The sequence below is a fragment of the Sciurus carolinensis genome, chromosome 17 (assembly GCF_902686445.1).
Source record: "Sciurus carolinensis chromosome 17, mSciCar1.2, whole genome shotgun sequence".
NCBI lineage: Eukaryota > Metazoa > Chordata > Mammalia > Rodentia > Sciuridae > Sciurus > Sciurus carolinensis.
The window spans coordinates 63,187,147-63,200,319 of record NC_062229.1 but is presented as its reverse complement, the minus strand read 5'-3'; the positions used below and the strand labels follow the sequence as shown (position 1 = coordinate 63,200,319).

The 13,173-nt window shown below is 43.2% G+C and overlaps 1 protein-coding gene across 1 annotated transcript in view; it reads left to right on the top strand.

The window, feature by feature from the left end:
• Prickle2 (prickle planar cell polarity protein 2) overlaps positions 1 to 13,173 on the top strand; it is a 344,617-nt gene that overhangs the window by 137,933 nt on the left and 193,511 nt on the right. The gene's annotated exons all lie outside the window — the stretch shown is intronic.

Sequence of the window (13,173 nt, the reverse complement as noted above, 5' to 3'; positions counted from 1 at the left end):
TCATCCTTCAGAAATCTCTTTTATTATCCCGTATTAGTTAAGGTGTGCTGCCATAACAAAATACCACAGCTTGGGGGAATTTTTTTTTTTCACCATAGTTCTATAAGCCAGAAGTCAGAGATCAAGATTGGGTTGGTTTCTGATTAGGCCTCTTGTCCTGGCTCAGGGAACAGCCACCTCTTTCTCTGGGTCCTCACATGACCTTTTCCTCTGTCCATGCCCAAGGAGGGAGAGCAGTCTCTGGTGTCTCCTGATAAGAAGTCCTATCCCATTTAAGCTCCACCCTGTGACCTCATTTAACCTTTGCTACCTTAAGAGACCTCAGCACCAAACACTGTCACCTGGGGGTTATGACTTTGGAGAGAACACAGTTTAGTCCGTAATAATCATTACGGGTTTTCTCTCGCTTCAGGAAGCCTAAGTTGGAGATCTTTTCTGGGCTCCCCGTCCACACGGTATTCTTGTCTACCAGAATCTCTGCTAGGAGAACTTGGCACGCTTGTTGTGGGTGGAAAAAGGACACTGTAAACGATTTCAGCTGTTGAGAGTGACATGCGGATGAATAGCACGGGCCAATTTCATCTTGTCTTTTCCTCTCCTTTCCTATAAATGTTCCGGTCCTCTCTGTAACCGCCTGTTTATTTCCTAGCCCTCTTCTGATGGATGTCTGTGATTAAAGTGGACCAGTCTGTCAAGTGGTAATAACAGAGGCGGTTTCTCCAGGCTAGGAGGTTTGCTTAGCATGGAGATGAGCCTTGTGTGTGGCAATCCTATCTGTACCAAGACACTGGGGAGAGAAGACCAGGGACAGTCCCTCACTATCATTTCACATTAGCTGTGAACCTATCAGGGCTTTGGCCTCTAATCCTATGCCCGTAGGTGCCTATTTGTTTCTGCGTTTGTAATACAGTGGTATTAGGGGCATGGTGGAAGTCAGCCTCTGTTGTTCCGGAATCGTGGCCAAGATCCAAAGTGGGGACAGAGGGCACAAGTACCCCATATTCTAAGTTCAGAAGTTGGACCCACTCAGCTGGGTGCAGTGGTACACACCTGTCATCCTAGGGACTTAGGAGGCTGAGGCAGGAGGATGGAGAGTTCTAAGCCAGCCTCAGCAACTTAGCGAGGTCCTAAGCAACTCAGTGAGACAAATACAAAATACAAAACAGGGTCTCTAAATAAAATACAAAACAGGGTAGGGGGTGTAGCTTGGTGGTTAAGGGCCCCTGGGTTCCATCCCTGGTACAAAAAAAAAAAAAAAAAAAAAAGGATAAAAGGAATTTGGGCCCACTCAAGGGTGGCCAAAGGTCTTTACTTCAGGAGAGTGGGCTTTGCCAACATCATCCAGGCCCAATATGATGTAAGAGACCAATCCAGGAGAAAAAGAGCTAGTCTCCCCAAAACCCACTCCCTGGTACAAGGGATTGAACCCAGGGGTGCTTAACCACTGAGCCACATCCCCAGCCCTTTTTTATTTTCTATTTAGAGACAGGATCTCGCTGAGTTATTTAGGGCTTCCCTAAGTTGCTGAGGCTGGCCTTGAACCTGCGAACCTCCTGCCTCAGCCTCCAGAGTCATTGGGATTACAGGTGTGCACTACCGTGCCAGAAAAGAGTTGGTCTTTGAGGGAGAAGACTATTGACTAATATCTGCTATGCCCTTTTCCCCCCTGAGAGAGGTGAGTGGGTTGTGCCTTGTTGTGAATTGTCCAAGACCAGTTCGATGCCTCTGGAAGCTGCTGATGAAGTTAGAGTTGGTGAGTGTTAGCTGTTCTTCTCTAACCTTGCTCTGATTTTAATGAACACGGGCCTCAGACCAAGTTCTCCCACACACTCAGACACTGACTAAATGAATATGCATTAGCAGAGCAGGCTCAGAACAGCTCATCAACCCACTCGGCGTGCCCGCTGCAGTCCGGGCTTGCTATCCCACGGAGTGGCCAAGGCTCATCCATGGCCACACACTACAATCATCAGGGGATCTTTAAAAAGATTAGGATGCCAGTCCTCCCTCCAGACATGCCCACGTTTCTTTGTCTGGGTGAGGCCAGGCTGTTTATTTAAAAGCTCTGCATCCAAAGTTCAGCCAAGGTGGAAAACCAGCAGGTCCAGCCACAACCTGGATGAAGGTTTAATCTAAGGCCAACCCAGGAGGATCCTGGAAGCTGGGCTGTGTCTCCTCTCCTTGGGATACTTCGGTTGGAAACCTTCAACCAGAGGCTGAGCCTCGCATCGGGGATTAAGTCCTGGGCATCATTATAAGGCGTGCAGGGTACAGGCCAGAATAAATTCTTTGTGTGTGTACCAGAGATTGAACCCAGGGGCACTTAACCTCTGAGCCACATCCCAGTGGGTTCTTAGGTCCACTGGTTTCAGGAGTAGGAAGTATCTATTTCAGCCACTCCCCAAATCCTGAACATCTTGTACTTTATCAACGAGACCCTATTTCTAATGTCCATTGGGATAAGTCACCAGTTTTACCATTTAGAATTTATTTAGGGCCTGGCTCTGTGACATATGCCCTGTGATTCCGGAGACTAAGGCAGGAGGATCATGAGTTCAAAGTCAGCCTCAGCAATTTAGCAAGTCCCTGAGCAACTCAGCGAGACCCTTTCTCGAAATAAAAAATAAAAATGGACTGGGGATATGGCTCCATGGTTGAGTGCCCCTGGGTTCAATCCCCAGCACCACCCCCCAAAAAAGCAAAGAATTTATTTTGGGCCAGGTGTGGTGGCGCCCTGTAATCCCAGTGGCTCAGGAGGCTGAGGCAGGAGGATTGCACGTTCAAGGCCAGCCTCAGCAATTTAGCAAGACCCTGAGCAACTCAGCAAGACCCTGTCTCTAAATAAAATATACAAAGGGCTGGGATGTGGCTCAGTGGTTAAGCGCCCTGGGGTTCAATCCCTGGTACACACACAAAGAATTTATTCTGGCATCTCGTGTGTTTGAATGTCTCTGCCCAAACTCATGTTGAAATTTAATCCTCATTGTGAGGCATGAAGAGGGTGGAAACTTAATCCCACTATGGTATTTAGGGGTGGGGCCCTTGGGAGGTAATATGTTGAAATAAAGCCAAAAGGGCAGTGCCCTCTGTCTCACCATCAGATACCCTGTGCTGCCTTGGGACTCTTACAGAGTCCTGATGGACATTAGAAATAGGGTCTCGCTGATAAAGTACAAGATGTTCAGGATTTGGGGAGTGGCTGAAATAGATACTTCCTACTCCTGAAACCAGTAGACCAGCAAAGCACTCACCAGATGTGGCTGCCCCATCTTGAAATTCTCGGTCTCTGAAACTATGTGCCAAATAGTAACTTATAAACCTTTATTCTTTATAAATTACTTTTTCTGTGATATTTAGTTATAGCAACAGAAAACAGACCAAGAAAGATATCTTCCTTGGATGCTAATTAGAAGTTGCTGATGGTGGACTAGATAGGCTAAGAGAAGTGTGCCTATATCAGCCCTCTTCTGGCCCATTCCAGTATGGTGCTAGCTGACCTCACCAAGTCTGTGTATTCCTGGTAGCACATTAGCTGACCACCTATAAAATTAAGGCTCATCTACCTGAAACATATATGATATTTACATGGATTTAAAAATAAATGATACTTATAATAGTACAGCATCTCCCCAAAACTGGGAGCAAGGAGTATAGTTTGGAAAGAGAATGGGTTGTAAAGTTTGGGCATGTCTCACCTGCCAAGCATCCCCTCTCTACTGTGCAACCAAGGAAAGACCGCGTACCCAGCAAGGCACACGCATTATAAGAATGTGGTCCAGCCAGGCACACCTGTAAACCCAGTGGCTTGGGAGGCTGAGGCAGGAGGATCATGAGTTCAAAACCAGCCTCAGCAATTTAGTGAGGCCCTAAACAACTCAGTGAGACCCTGTCTCTAAATAAAAATAAAAAAGGCTTGGGCATGTGGCTTGCTGGATAAGTAGACCTGGGTTCAATTCCCAGTACCAAAAAAAAAAAAACAGGAAGAAGAAGGATGATGTGGTTCAGGACCACCTCTCGGGGACAGTGATGACCAGGGCAGCTGGGTACTACTACTTGTCCACACCAAATGCAAAGAAAAGAGCCATATTAGTTGTACGTGTTCTGTGTGCAAACGGTGGTAGCTTCTCCTGCAGCCCAGCCTAACCATCCACCCTAAATGACCTATAAAGCGATCATTTCTTCCTGTTCAGGACAGCCTCTCCAGGGTAGCCTGGCTGAGGAGCTGTGTTTTGGAAGGTGTGAGTTGATCTCAGATCTGCTCCCATGTATTTACCGGGTCCCCAGGGGGAGGGGCAGCAACCACCGGGGGTACTTTCCCGGAGGGCAGTGCATGCGCTAAGACTGGGATCTCATGCCTGCTAGCATCCTGCTGGCCAACGCGAGTCACGTGACCACAGCCAGCATCAGCAAGGCAGATCCTCCTCCTAAGGCAGGATAATGGAGAGAATGATTCTTTTGGGACAATCATCTCATCTGCCACAGGAGCCCAGAGGGAGGCACATCTGCTCTGTCATCCTCCTTGTCCCACTTACCAGAGCCAGAAGCTGCGGAAAGATGCTGCCAGGGCGAGCTGGGGTCCGAGGCAGAGTGCACAAAGGAAGATAGGTTTCCGCTCTGCCTCAAGCATTTGAGCCGCCTCTGATGGTGGCATGAGATGGGGGAAAGACTGTCATTCTAAACACAAAACTCAAGTTTCACAAAATCCAAAGCATTGCCTTAGAAAATCAAAATGAGGCCAGGCGGGGTGGGGCGGACCTATAATTCCAGCAACTCAGGAGGCTGAGGCAGGAGGATTGCAAGTTGGAGGCCAGCCTCAGCAACTTAGTGAGGCCTTAAGCAACTCAGCGAGACCCTGTCTCAAAATAGAAAATACAGGGGGCTGGGAAAGTGGCTTAATAGTTGAGCGCCCCTGAGTTCTATCCCTGGCAACAAAAACAGGACAGACAAACAAAAAAAAGCTTAAGAAAATTGAAGTGAGATGCTTCCTGTCATTCAAGGTTGCTGAAGACTCATACATTGGACCAAGATGTTTACTGAGGGAGCCACGTACCCAGCAGGAAGGGGAGTCTGACCCAGCAGAGTTGAACACTGAGATTGGTGATCATGACAGTCTGGTTGTGTTTGTGCCTCAGTGTCCTGAGACTCCTCGGTAATCCATTCCATGTGCTTGTGTTGCTGTCATCGAGTGCCTTGTCCACCCCTCGTCCGGTGGGTCATGGAAGGGGTGCATTTCACAAGATCTAAGCTGGGGAAATTCACTGAGCTGGCAGAATGAAGGAGAACAGAACAGATTGTCTCTTTGGAATCGTTCCCTCTGTCTTCTATAAGGAGCTGCTTTCCCTCTTTGGGATTCTAGTTGCCAATCTGTTCATTGTGGATCATTTGCAAGAGTAAGAGTTCCCAGGGTACGTGTCCCAGGACCCCGGTTTTGAATCAGGCTAGAAAACCTTCCCTGAGAAGGGCGGGTTCTGGGTTCCAGCGTAGCTGGGAAACAGCGTTGGTCTTCACTGCAGGTCATTCCAGAGCTTTTAAGATGTAAATATAAAGAAAGGGACCAGTTTGTGTTGATGTTTAAACTGTGACTTTGGCAAACATCATCACCCTGTGTACGTGTATGATTACACAAATGGTGCGACTCTGCTTCGTGTACAACCAGAGGAATGATAGTTGTACCCCATTTGTGTACAATGAATCAAAATAAATAAATTTTAAAAATAAAATAAAATGTGGCATTGGCTAGAAAATGCTTTTCTCAAGGGAGACTAGACCTGCAAACGCTGCCCTCGAGGGGGTATAGCATAAGCTTGTTAAGTTACTTTTAGTCTTGGAGAAAAGTGCTACCAAAAATTCATGGTGTATTTGCTTCTCCTATTTTTTTTCTTTTTAAATTAACAAGGTGTCTTGGATCTGCTGTTTTCCAAATGATCGCCTCCACTAAAATCTGCATCATCTTGCAAACCTGGTTAATAAAATCGGTGTTCAGCAAGGGGCTCTTGATTTTGGTGACATCTGGCAGAGAGCTTAGGGAGAAAGGTGGAAAGAAATGGAACTCAGTGGAAGAGTGAACACAGTCATCACTGGGTTTTCTCTGTCCTGTTAAAAAACTGTAGTTCTCTTTTTCTAACTCTGTAGTTGTTTCAGGCTGACCATCTCTCTTGAGAAATGTAATGCAATTGTTTCCTTAGCAGAACATCCTTGGGGATGGGAATAGGAAAGACAGTGGAATGAAGGAGACATCACTTTCCCATGTTCATATATGAACACATGACCAGTGAAACTCCACACCATGTCCAACCATAAGAATGGGAAGTCACACTCCATGTATAGGATGTGTCAGAATGCACTCTACTGCCATGCATATCTATAAAGAACAAATTTTTTTAAAAAAAGAAGAAAAAAGAGGAATATCCTTCCTCTCTTCTCTGCTGAAGCTCCGTGGCCAACCCCTCAGTGATAGTTCTGAGCATGCTCATTTTCTCTTGCTTCAGTTTTTTTTTTTTCTAATGAATATTGGAAATATATATTTTTATTTAAATAACAGTCATTTGTTGCAAGCTGCGAATCTATAAAAAATAATAATATACATCACAAGGTAATTTTTCATCCAAACAAAACTGATTTTGTAATAAAAATAAATGTAGATTTTATTTTTAAAATTTGCTTTGTTCTGTTTAGATATTCATGACAGTAGAGTGTATTTTGACATATTATACATACATGGAGTGTTGCTTATTCTGATTAGGACCCCATTCTTGTGGTTGAACATGATGTGGAATTTCACTGTGGTGTGTTCATATATATATATAGGAAAGTCATGTTAGATTAGTTCCACTGTTCTTCCTATTTCTATCCCCCTCCCTTCCCTTCGTTTGCCTTTGTCTAATCCAATGAGCTTCTACCCCCGCCCCAAACTTGTTGTGAGTCAGCATCCACATATCAGAGAGAACATTCAACCTTTTGGTTTTTTAGGACTGGCTTATTTCCCTTGGCATGATAGTCTCTAGTTCCATCCATTTACCAGCAAATGCAATCATTCTATTCTTTTTTATGGCTGAGTAATATTCCATTGTGTATATGTACCACATTTTCTTTATCCATTCCTCTTTTGAGCACTTAGGTTTGCTCCGGTTTTCTTTGCCCCCTACCACTCACCCACCCTGGGGACGTCTGCCATGATAATTATGCCCTTGATCCTGGGTTCCATGTTCCCTAAGGGAAGCCTCTTGTGCAGTTGATGGGTCGACACACGTGGCATCCTCCTTTGGCTGGTCTTTTCTTCCATTTGTAAGTTTCACCATGATGGCTCTTCAAAGGGTCCCTTTATCCAGTCACACCTGTGACCCCCGGACAGAAGTGCAGAGCTGCTTGTGAGCATCATCTAGTCTCTTCCATCCTAGACACAATGACTTCGTCACCCCTTAGCCTTCCCCTCATCCTCACAAGACCAGAGAATACCTGCACCCTCCCCTCGAAATAAAAATAGCTAATTTGTTTAATCTGCACAGCTCCTCAAAGTAGGTACCCTTATTATACCCATTTTACAGGTGAGGCAACTAAGGCACAATGAGGTAAAATAATCCGCAAATGTCACTCAGTTCATAGTTGTCACAGCTGGATTTAACTGTGAATTCTGGCCCCGGGACCTATTTTTCCCTTTATTCCTGTCATATTATTTAAAAAATAAGAAGTATTTTGAGCTATGATTCATAAGCATACAGTTCCCCCTTTTAAAATGCACAAATGCCATGCATTCTAGAATATTCACAGAGTTGTGCAACTAACAGTGCTAATTTCAAAATATTTTCATCATCCCCAAACAAACCTTGTACCTATTAGCAGTCATTCCCTGATTACCAACCCCTTTCCCTGCCCCAGCTCCTGCTAACCACTAGTTTAGTTCATGGCCCTCGATTTGCCTATTGTCACAAAACTGGAATCATACAGACTCTGGGTTTTTTTTTTTTTTTTAATGTCTGGCTTCTTTCATTTATGTTAATGTTTTTGTTGCTGATCCATGTCATAGCATGTATCAGCATTCATTCCTTTCTGTTGCTGTATAATATTCCATTTTATGGATATACCACCATATTTTTATGTAGTTGTTAGTTTGTGGAAATTTGGATGGATCTTGTGAATATACTGCTGATATACATGCACAGTATTTTGTGTGTTCATATGTTTTTTATTCCTCTGGGGTATGGACCACAGGTGGCTACATGTTTAACATTTTGAGAAATTGCCAAAAATTCCCAGAGAAACTCACCATTTTGCAATCACACCATGAATGGGTGAGAACCTGAACATTTCCACATCCTCAGCAACCCCTGCCTGAGGATTACAGCCATCCTAAAGTATGTAAAGTGGTATTTCATTGCAGTCATTTCCCCAGGGACAAATGATGTTCAGCCTCTTTTCATGTGTTTATCAACTATCTTCTTTGAGAAATAAACATTTAAAATCTTTCAACACATTTAAATTGGATTTTTTAATTGTTGTAAGAGTTCTTTGTATTTTATAGATGTGAGTTCCTTATCATAGATGATTTGTAAATGTTTTCTTTCATTCCATGAGTTGCCTACTCACTCCTTTAAAGCACAAACATCTTTTGAATTTTGATGAATTCCAATTTATCTATTTTTTTCTTTTGTTGCTTGTGCTTAATAGTTAATATTTATACAACATGTAAGGGAAGGATCTATTTTCATTTTTTGCATGTGAATATCAGCCTAAAGGATCCCTATTATTCCATCTTGTATTGCTAGTCTGTTAGAAAAAATTCTCTCAATATATATATATGTTGGGGGAGGGTACCAGAGATTGAACTCAGGGGCACTCGACCACTGAGTCACATCCCCAGCCCTATTTTGTGCCTTATTTAGAGACAGGTTCTCACTGAGTTGCTTAGGGCCTCGCTAAGTTGCTGAGGCTGGCTTTGAACTTGCAATCCTCCTGCCTCAACCTCGCGAGCTACTGAGATTACAGGTGTGTGCGACTAGGCCTGGCTTCAGTGTGTGTGTGTGTGTGTGTGTGTGTTTTAACCTTTAACATTTACTCTTTCTCAATAGAGTTGGTTTTGCTAGCTTAGTTGATGATCTTTTCTGTCCACATTTTTTGAAAAATACGATCTCACTGGCTTCTGGCCTGTATGCTATCTAGTGAGAAATTGGCTCCTAATGTTCTGAGGATACGTATGCATGATGGGTGGCTTCTGTCTCAAGACTTTCCAGTTCTTCTCCTTGCCTTTGCATTTTGACACTTTATGTTGTGCTCAGATGTAAATATTTTTTAATCCATTATGGTTCAAATTTAAGGTCTTCCCCACAAGCTCCTGTGTTAGTGCAGGAGCGTTGAAAGGGGAAACAACTGGATTGTGAGAGACGTAGCCTCATCGGTCCATCTAGTCTGAATGGACTGACTGGTGCCAACAGTAGGTGGATGGGGTGTGGTTGGAGAAGGTGGGCCACTGGACAGTGTCCTGAAGGGGGCATCCTCCCTGTGGCCCCTTCCCCTTTCTCTCTCACAGATTCATGGCCACCATGCCCGTCTCCTGTCCGCCATGATGTTCTGCCTCACCTTGGGCCCAGACCAATGGTCTCAGCCAACCATGGTCCAAACTTCTGAAACCATGAGTCAAAATATTTTAGTCAGCTTTTTTTGCTGCAGTGACCACCCTAATGGACAAGAACAATTTAGAGGAGGAAAAGTTCATCTTGGCTCATGGTTCAGAGGTTTAGTCCAAGATGGGACAACCCCATTGCTCTGTGCCCAACATCAGGCAGAATATCATGGCGGAAGGGCATGGCAGGAGAGAGTAGCTCAGGACACGACAATCAGCAAGCACAGAAAGATCACTCTGCTCACCAGAGATAAAATATATGCCCCAAAGGCCTGCCCGCAGTGACCCACCTCCTCTAGCCACAGTCCACCTGTCTACAGTTCATCCATTCAAGTGGATCAATGCACTGACTAGGTTAAGGCTCTCATAACCTAGTCATTTCACCCCTAAAGTTTCATGCATCATCTCACACATGAACTTTGGGGGGACACCTCATATCTAAGCCATAACATAAAACCACTTTTTTCTCTTCTAAGTTGTTCTTATCAGATATTTGGGTCACAGTGCCAAAAAGCTGACTAATACATTGTCATACTTGAATTTTGTTAAGCTTCTTGGACACATAGATTAGTGAATATCGCTCATGAAATTTGGGGAGATTTCTGCCCCTTTCTTTTTCACCTCTCCTTCTGATGTTTGCATTGTGTGTATATTAGTATACCTACCTGATGGTGTCCCACAAGTCTCTGAGACTTTGTTCATTTTTCTGTATTTTTTTTCCTCCTCAGCATAGATTGTAGTTTGAGAAACTAGTTTAGCTTTCTGATTCTGTCTTGAGTCAATTCAAATTTGTTCTTCAACTCCTTGAGTAAAACTTTTATTTCTGTTATTATGCTTTTCTGCCCAAGAATTCCCATAATTTTCCCCTTGCTTGTTTCCCTTGTTAAAATATTGTTAATCTTTTATTGATATTTTTATATAGCCAATATTGTCATACTTTCCTTCAGTTGTTCACATATGTATTTTTTAGTTCTTTTAACATATTTACAGTAGTTGATGTAAAGTTTTTGTCTCATAAATCCAACATTTGTGCTTCCTTGGGTACAGTTTATATGGAAAGCTTTTTCATTGTATATTAGCCATACTTACCCATTTCTTTTCCTATCTGGTGATATGAAATGGGACATTTGAAATAATGTTACAACTCAGGAAACCATATCTGCTCCCCATCCAAGAGTCTGTTGTTATGCTGTGTCTATAATTGGGAATTTCTTGGATGCATTATTATATCTGTATTCTTTGTCATGTGTATCCACTGAGGTCTTTGTTTAGTTAACTTAGGGTTCAGCTAATAATGGAACAGAGAGGTTCTTAAACATATAGGAGATATAGGATGCACAAGGCCCCTTTGGCAGTGGACTTTGTGTATGTGAGTTTGTTTGGTAGGTACAGCCCCTCAACTGTCAGGCAATTTACTACTCTGCATTAGATTTCACCTCCTATTTATCCAGAGTTTCAAGGTCAACTAGCGATTCAAACATTTTCAGGTCTTTTAACAGATGTGTGCACAACCTTCCCCTTGTTTCTGAGTTTCCAGGTGACTAGGAATATGCTGGAAGTTTGCAAAGCCCTCTACTATAGACAGCTCATTCTCTTGACTTTCCTTTTATGTTTTGATTCTTCATTTGGGGTTTTATGACCAACTTCTTTTTTTTCCCCCTAACTAGTCCTGTTGCTTCAGGTACCTGCAGTGTCAAACAAATGCTGCTAATTGTTTTCAACAAACATTGGGATGAGTCATTTCCCTCCTAAACAGCTCTGATTCAGCTGGAAAAAACTCCTGTTGATGGGACTTTTCCAGGGAACTGCTGCAGCAAACAGGGACAGGTCTTTGGGGATAGGATGCTCTCAGGCTTCAAGCCCATATTGTCCTGTCCCAGGGATTGCTAAGCTGCTATATTTTTTTTTTTTTCCTGTTAAACCCTTTCTTTGTGCTAAACTGCCGACTTTCAGGGATATTGCGGAACTGAGGAGAGGAGAGTGAGAATGGTACAAGTTCAAATGCCACATAGCCTGCAGGATGGCACACGCCTGCAGTCCCAGCGGCTTGGGAGGCTGAGGCAGCAGGTTGGCATGTGCAGCCTCAGCAACTGGGTGAGGCCCTAAGCAACTCAGAGAGACTCTCTCAAAATCTAAAAGGGGCTGGGGGTGTGGCTCAGTGGGTAAGTGCCCCTGGGTTCAATCCCTGGAATATTAAAAAAAAAAAAAACAAAAAAACACAAAACTTTGCTATACTTCCTGAGACTTGGCTGTTCTTCTCAAATAAGTGTTCTGCTTATTGGAATCCTTTGGTTAATTTTCTGAGTTCAGAAGAAGTAAATTTTGACATTTTGGCCAAGTGTCTATGTTGCTTCTATAGAAAAATAGGATTTGGGGAGGTATTTACTCTGTCCTTTGGAATTGCTTCTCCAGGTAGTGTTAATTTATAAATATGTATAGTCCATATAAGCATTCTGAAGTCCTAGTTATGAATGGAAGTAGAAGATTATAGGATTATAAGTCATATGTACAAGAGAATTTAAGATGTGACTTACCATTTTCTAGTAGTTCAAGACCATTGAGGATATCTGCAGAAATAGGTACAGACCATGCTTTTTTTTTTTTTTTTTTGGAACAGAGAATTGAATCCAGAGAATCTTTACCACTGAGCCACAGTTCCAGCTTTTTATATTTTTAATTTTGAGACAAGGTCTCACCAACTTGCTTGGGACCTTGCTAAGTTGCTGAGGCTGGCTTTGAACTTGCGATCCTCCTGCCTCAGCCTCCTGAGTCGCTGGGATGACAGGTGTGCACCACCTCACCCAGCCAGATCATGGTTTAATGAACATTTTTTTTCTGTGAGTTAAATTTTTGTAAGTTGTATTCCTTTCATAAGGATGCATCATGGTTTTCTGTGATGAACACTTAGTTTTCTTCTCTCAATCTTTTACTGCTCAACTAATAGTGACCCAGAATAAATTATCAGGCACTGATATTTCTTTGTATATAATGAACTATATGTTCATTCTTTTTTCAAGTATGTTTTTCTGTAACTTCTTGGCATCTTTTTTTTTTTTTTTTTTTTTCCTTAAGCAGAATCTCACTAGTTGCTTGGGGCCTCGCTAAGTTGCTGAGGCTGCCTTTGAACTTGCAATCCTCCTGCCTCAGCCTCCTGAGCCACTGGGATTACAGGTGTGTCCGCCACACCTGGCACTACCTGACATCTTTTTAGATGAAATATCTTTACATTTCAACCAATGAGGCCAGTTGCTAATCTGAAAAGAAAACAGTGAAAATACTGTTTTCTCTTAGTTTTCAACAAATTTGGACATCCTGGAGATCAGCAAGCAGATGTTTTATTTTTGATGTTTTATTTGGACCTATGACATCTGTAGGCAGGTACCAAAGTGAATAACTAATACCCTCCTTGGTGTTTGAGAGCCTAGTTTTTAGCCATTTCTTCTGTTTTCCTTATTCAAATGAGCTACAGCAGATGCTTGACCCTTCTGGAGCTGGCACCAGGAGGACCCAGCCTCTTGAATACCTGCACCCCTGATCTGCTAGCTGCTTTAGATGGG